The sequence below is a fragment of the Mya arenaria genome, chromosome 13 (assembly GCF_026914265.1).
Source record: "Mya arenaria isolate MELC-2E11 chromosome 13, ASM2691426v1".
Lineage (NCBI taxonomy): Eukaryota > Metazoa > Mollusca > Bivalvia > Myida > Myidae > Mya > Mya arenaria.
Window position 1 is genome coordinate 62,960,962 of NC_069134.1, and position 6,501 is coordinate 62,967,462.

Below are 6,501 nucleotides of genomic sequence, written 5' to 3' on the forward strand. Positions count from 1 at the left end.
ATTTTAAGACCGATTTGACTAGTAACATAACCTGAATCACTGCGAGCATATCCATGACAACCACGAATTATCAAATATCCATGCGCATTTATTTTCACTACGCACAAAAGAGTTCCAGCAAAAAATACATTTTTACACAATTTTGCTTAACTAAGGTGGGAGAAAAAGCATCTACCATAGCCGCTCGTGTAAGATAGGTTCATCCCGACCCGAGCGCAGGGTGTTTTGCGGGATGAACCTATCTTACACTCTCAGCCATGGAGGATACTTATATTCTCCTTCAGGCAGTGACTCATTTTGGCGGACGACGTCACATACGTCAAATCGATGTTTATTTCTGGCTTGCTGACATTTTATAATCTAATATTATAAGTAGACAGCGCAGTAATTTTAATTTAACAGTTAAACTTAATGGCTTTAATCTTGTGAATCTTATGTATGCAATAATACACTTCAATGGCAACCATTTTAAACTTAGTACAAATAAGTAATACAAAACATACGTGAATAAATTTCAATTAATTAAGACTAATATTTAAAAGTTTACGAACAACTCCTACTTCTACTGATGTACCGGCATACATCTGAGGTTGTTTTCGATGGGAAATGACCCAGGTGTTCCGAATGAAATCCAGCAATACTCGCTCGTGGCAGAGATATAATATAATAATAATTCGCAGATGACATTCCTTTAAAGAAAAAAAAAGTTTGAAATAAATTTATATACATAAAAAAATCACTTTTTTTGGCATTTTTTTATGGTGAACATCAGACACAAAATGTATTCATATATGTATTTATAAAGTCATTTGACCGTTGGCCTCTTAGTGTGACCTTGACTTGGACCGAGTTGGTTGTAACATAAAATCTGCACATCGTCTCAATATGGTAAACATTTGTTGCAAGTTATTTCATCCTTTAAGCGGTTTACAAGATATGGAGTGGAAACAAAATGTAGTCATATGACCTCTAAGTGTGACTTTGACCTTGACCCAAGCTGGTTGTAATATACCATATGTATATCGTTCCGATATGGTGAACATTTGTGGCAAGTTATTTCAAAATCATTCAAGCGGTTCTCCAGATATGGAGCGGACACGAACTGTAGTCATGTGACCTTTGACCTTGACCTTGAACCATACTAGATGTAACATGCGCCCTGCACATCGTTTCAATATGGTAAACATTTGTGACAAGTTATTTGAAAATCTAATTATATATTTAAATGGCCCTTTGGCACGGAATATAGTCATGCGTATGCTAATCGTATGAACTTTAACCTCTAAGTATGACCTTGACCTTGATACAAGCTTGTTGTAACATACGCTTTTTAATCATTTATGAAACGTCGCATTTCACCGAAAAGTATAAAGAATCCATCGTATTCCCGCTAGCCACATGTCGTATATTCGCCACCGTGAAGCCGGCGTAAGTACGACAATCTACGTCATGTGTGATCGGTGCGCGTCGATTGTGCATAAGGGACGTCCCAAAGGCAGTCGAGTAGCAAATGGAGTACTAAGTATTCCAAAAAGGGAGTTTTTAGAAAAATAAGTTTTAAGTACCAATAAATCAACAAAATAAGCATAAAAGAAAACAGAAAAAGTTGATTTCAGTGTAAGATCATATTTTATTTAGTGGCATAAAACTCTTGGATGCTTTTTCTATAACATAAATAAAAAACGATCTTTAAATGAAATCAACAAATATCCTCTTTTTATTTTTCCATATTTTTGCACCGCTACATGCCATATTTTTGCGAAAAAACGAAAAGGCAGAACTCAGCCACCATATTTTTGTCATTTATCTAAATCGGAAATTTCTACTTCATCACTTGGCCCTTTTATATAATTGCAGTGGAAGTTAAAATTTAGTGTTTATACCTTTAAAATATATATATTAATTTTTTACTTAAAGGTAAAGGTTTTTTGGTGAACTATACACATGTATATATTATCAGTTCAGTTGACGTGCATATTAACCTGCTCAGTTCTTCTTGAAAATCAATGTGAAATGAAAGAAATGTAAGAGTGTTACGTGGTTACCAGTATACGCTGGTGGATAAATAAGTAAATACCACCATTATTGTTGCAGAAAATATGGTTGCAATCTTTTAAAAGAATACAGTTTAGTAAGGGATTCCGAATCAGGGGTAGTTAAGAATCAGTCGTTTAAATTCACCGGAAAATATCTGGGAATGACCTGCATATGAAGATTTATTTTATATATATATTGTGTTTGACGCTTTGTTAATGCTTACAACAATTTTAGAACATGTACACATCAAAACTGTCTTTGTGTACATGTTTACAAATATCGCAAATGGAACAATTTCGGTCCCTAGACTTACCGAAATACGATTATTTACCGAAAGACGTATAAAATTACCGAAAGACGCATGAAAGTTACCGAAAGACGCCTTCTAATGCATTTATTTTATTGTTTTTATATTAATATTATACAAATACATTACCAAACAAAATTTGAGAGAAAAATATTAAAATATAATGATGTAATAGGCAGTTGAAATTTCAGTGTTCGAGATCGAATTCCGCGTGCCGACTCGCCAACCGAAAGACAGATAAAAGCTTCCAAAATAATCAATTATTCCAATTAATGATGATCTCATAATATTCATATAACTAAAACACACTCATAAAAATGAAAAAGTTCATGAAAATATTTACTTATTGTTCAATTGAATAAAGACAATATGTCAGTGAAATAGTTGTCTCCCTTCGCCAACCGAAAGACGATTTAACGCAGGTAAAAATAATTTATTAGTTGTTGTATTATGAAAATGATTATGAATTTGGATTCAAATAATAGAATTTATATTCTTATGGAAATGTTAGATCAATAAACAGCATTTGAAAGTATTTTGGAATATACTTGAAACATTGCCTTTGAAATAGGTCGAAAATGTCGTTAAAAAACATTTTCTTTTAAACTAACTTAGATCTACGGTATAGTTCAGGGCTTTCAAATTTTAATTTTCGTTTATATGAAAATTGAAAAAATAAGTTTTTAAACAGCGAAGTTCTCATCTTCAGATAAATTAGCTTACTTATGGACACTAATAACCAGACCACACCAAATACACAAAATCAGGCGATGTTTAAAACAACATAATTATCACCCGGTATATGACACCCCACAAAGTAGCGGCACGTTTTTTGGGGGACAGTTTGGTATTATTGAAAGTGTGTTAATTTGGGTAAACCCTTTTCGGCTCTGTGACACGTGTTGAGTAAATACCATAATAATTACGCATTAAAGGAACGCATTACGTGTACATTTATAATTGCGGGTGATTTTCACACAAATTGACGGCTTCATTTGAAGATTCATAAATAACAATCGTGAGTAAAAAGGTAAGTTATTGCTGTGAGTTTTAAAGAAGTCCAAATTAATAGAACTTTACACTCTGAAATAATTAATGATGGATGACTTTCCTTGTGCTATATGTGTTGTTGACTGTAGTAGTGATCAATGCATACATTGTTCTATTTGTAGGAATTGGGTTCATGCTAAATGTCCGAGCAAGACCTTAAGTCATGGAGTGCCAAAAACCTCAAATTTGTTTGTAAATCGTGTGCATATAGTGGATTATCATATGATGCCGGAAACTCACAACCCCAATTTTCCGTCATGTGGACGATGATGTCTGTTGACATAAGCAACTTTGTACCAAACCATTTTGTACCTTTAGTAAATGATAGCCAAATCACTGAGTTTGAATTTGTAAACACGTGACAGTTACTTGTTACAAACAACTGTCCGTCAATCGCCGCTGCACTGGTGACCCCCCAATTTTCTTAGGCCCCATGTTCATACACGACCACAGTGATTTTGAAACATATAGTCACTTTTTTCATCACCTGAAGCTCAAGTTAGGAGTCAGTTCCGACAAATTGGTCATTGGAACTGACGATGAAAAGGCCTTGGTCAAGGCTATTGAATCTAGTTTCCCAGATTTAACGACCCTGTAAGGAATGAGGTAATTCCCCCAAACTGGACAAACAACAATTGTGAGTCCATTAACCATGTCCTAAAACAAACTGTGGATTGGAGGTCACAACCATTCACAAAGTTTGTTCACCTGTCCAATGAGCTAGTTGAAGGTCAATTCAAAGAGTTAAGGTCTGCCATTGTAGGGACACGTACGTCAGAAGACTAGTCCAAATCCATTGCAGACACTGGAAATGCAGGCTATTATTTCTAATGCACCATGTTAATCAAATGTATGTGTCATGTATGTAGAGAAATGATGAAAAATAAAATAAAAATTTAGTATTAAGTTAACTGTATATATTTGTCATGTTCTTACTTCACCTTAAACATATCAATAAATCGTATTTCGGTTGAGAACAGGAGACTACTCTTATTGGCTAAATAAAGGAAATTCTTTTGTCAAAAAAACTCATTATTTCTAGATATTATTTTATAATTTTTGGCTACAATGTGTAAAATCATCAAATATATATGAATATTAAAAATAAATACAATAGCAAGCGTCTTTCGGTAAATTTCTATCACGATTACTCCAGTTTAACCATATCCATAAATCGTATTTCGGTTGACGACGGGAGATAACTCTATTTGACTAAAAAAGGGAAATTCTTTTGTCAATAAAGTAATTATTTCTAAATATTATTTTATAATTTTTGGGTACAATGCGTATAATCATTATATATACAAGATTATTTAAAAATAAATGCATTAGAAGGCGTCTTTCGGTAACTTTCATGCGTATTTCGGTAATTTTATCCGTCTTTCGGTAAATAATCGTATTTCGGTAAGTCTAGGGACCCGAACAATTTTACTGACGCACCGTCAGTAAAATTGTTCGGGTCCCTAGACTTACCGAAATACGATACCTAGACTAATGGAAAATTAGGTAATGGAAAAGCGCTTTGGATGAAACAACGTCAAATAAATAGGTAAATAAGTGGTAAATACTTGTTATTTTGGGGTTTAGCAAAAAATGGATATTTACTTGAACAGATGCTAGCACCCCACAAAAATATATTGACATTAAATATTGATTTTACATTGAAAATGAAAGTGGGTTATTGCGGGAATTCCGGGTCACATGTTGGGGGCTGTCTCAAAGTCTAGTGCAATGTATATTGTACAGTAAATAACGGTCTGGTAAACAATTCTACATTCTTGTGTTAAAATATTTGTAGAAAACTCAACTTTCTACAATAATATCACTTTTTAGTAGCTAGATAAATTTATAGTGAGTGTTTTAAAGCTGCACTCTCACATAGATACCATTTTTACAACTCTTTTTTAATCTTGGAAACTTGAAAGAGCAAATTTTTGCATAAATATATCTGCAAACCAATGATATAAGATTGCCGATAAAAAATTTCCGTTCGAAAATTTATGGTTTTATGGCTTAAACCGTTACTTACGGTTAGCAGTTTAAGAAAAATGCATTAAACATAATTTTTTAATTTAAATATAAAAATCTGTGATCTGATTTCTAGGGATTTTGGACACAATTTGCTTGTTCCAAGACATTAAATAAGAATAGTTGTCAAAACATTCATTCTGTGAGAGTGCAGCTTTAAGAAGTTTGAACCAAACATATTTGTCTGAAAATTAACTGATAGAAATCATGGCCTTTATTAAACAGAACATTACTAAGCCAGTGGTTCAGTGTATGTTACAGTAAACTTTTTCATAAAATTTTAAATGGTGCTAGATCTTATACTTAATAGTAGAAGCAACTGATGGCCATGATCGAGGTTGTCGGTGTGCAGGGGCAAACCTCGAATATGGAAATTAAGAGGGGTAGAACTCGTGGTTGCAAATTTGTAGCTCATTTTAGTTGGAAATCATCAGTGTATATATTGTAAGTTATTTAGTGTGTTTTTATACGCCCATCTTACGATGGCCGTATTATGGGAACACCCATGGCGGGCGGGCGGGCGGGCGGCTCCACAATGTTGTCCGCTCTCTAACTTGAACATTTCTCCTCCAATTTCCACCAAACTTCATGAAAGTGTTTGTTGGTGAAATATCTAGGTCAAGTTCGATAACCAGCCAAATCGCTCTAGGCACTCCAGAGTTATGGCCCCCTGAATTTGTCAAAATTGGGCGGGCGGGCGGGCGGGCGGGCGGCTCCACAATGTTGTCCGCTCTCTAACTTGAACATTTCTCATCCAATTTCCACCAAACTTTATGAAAGTGTTTGTTGGTGAAATATCTAGGTCAAGTTCGATAACCAGCCAAATCGCTTTAGGCACTCCAGAGTTATGGCCCCCTGAATTTGTCAAAATTGGCCATTTTAGCTTTGTCCGCTCTCTAACTTGATCATTTCTCATCCAATTTCCACCAAACGTCATGAAAGTGTTTGTTGGTGAAATATCTCGGTCAAGTTCAATAACCAGCCAAATCGCTTTAGGCACTCCAGAGTTATGGCCCCCTGAATTTGTCAAAATTGTCCATTTTAGCTTTGTCCGCTCTCTAACTTGAACATTTCTCATC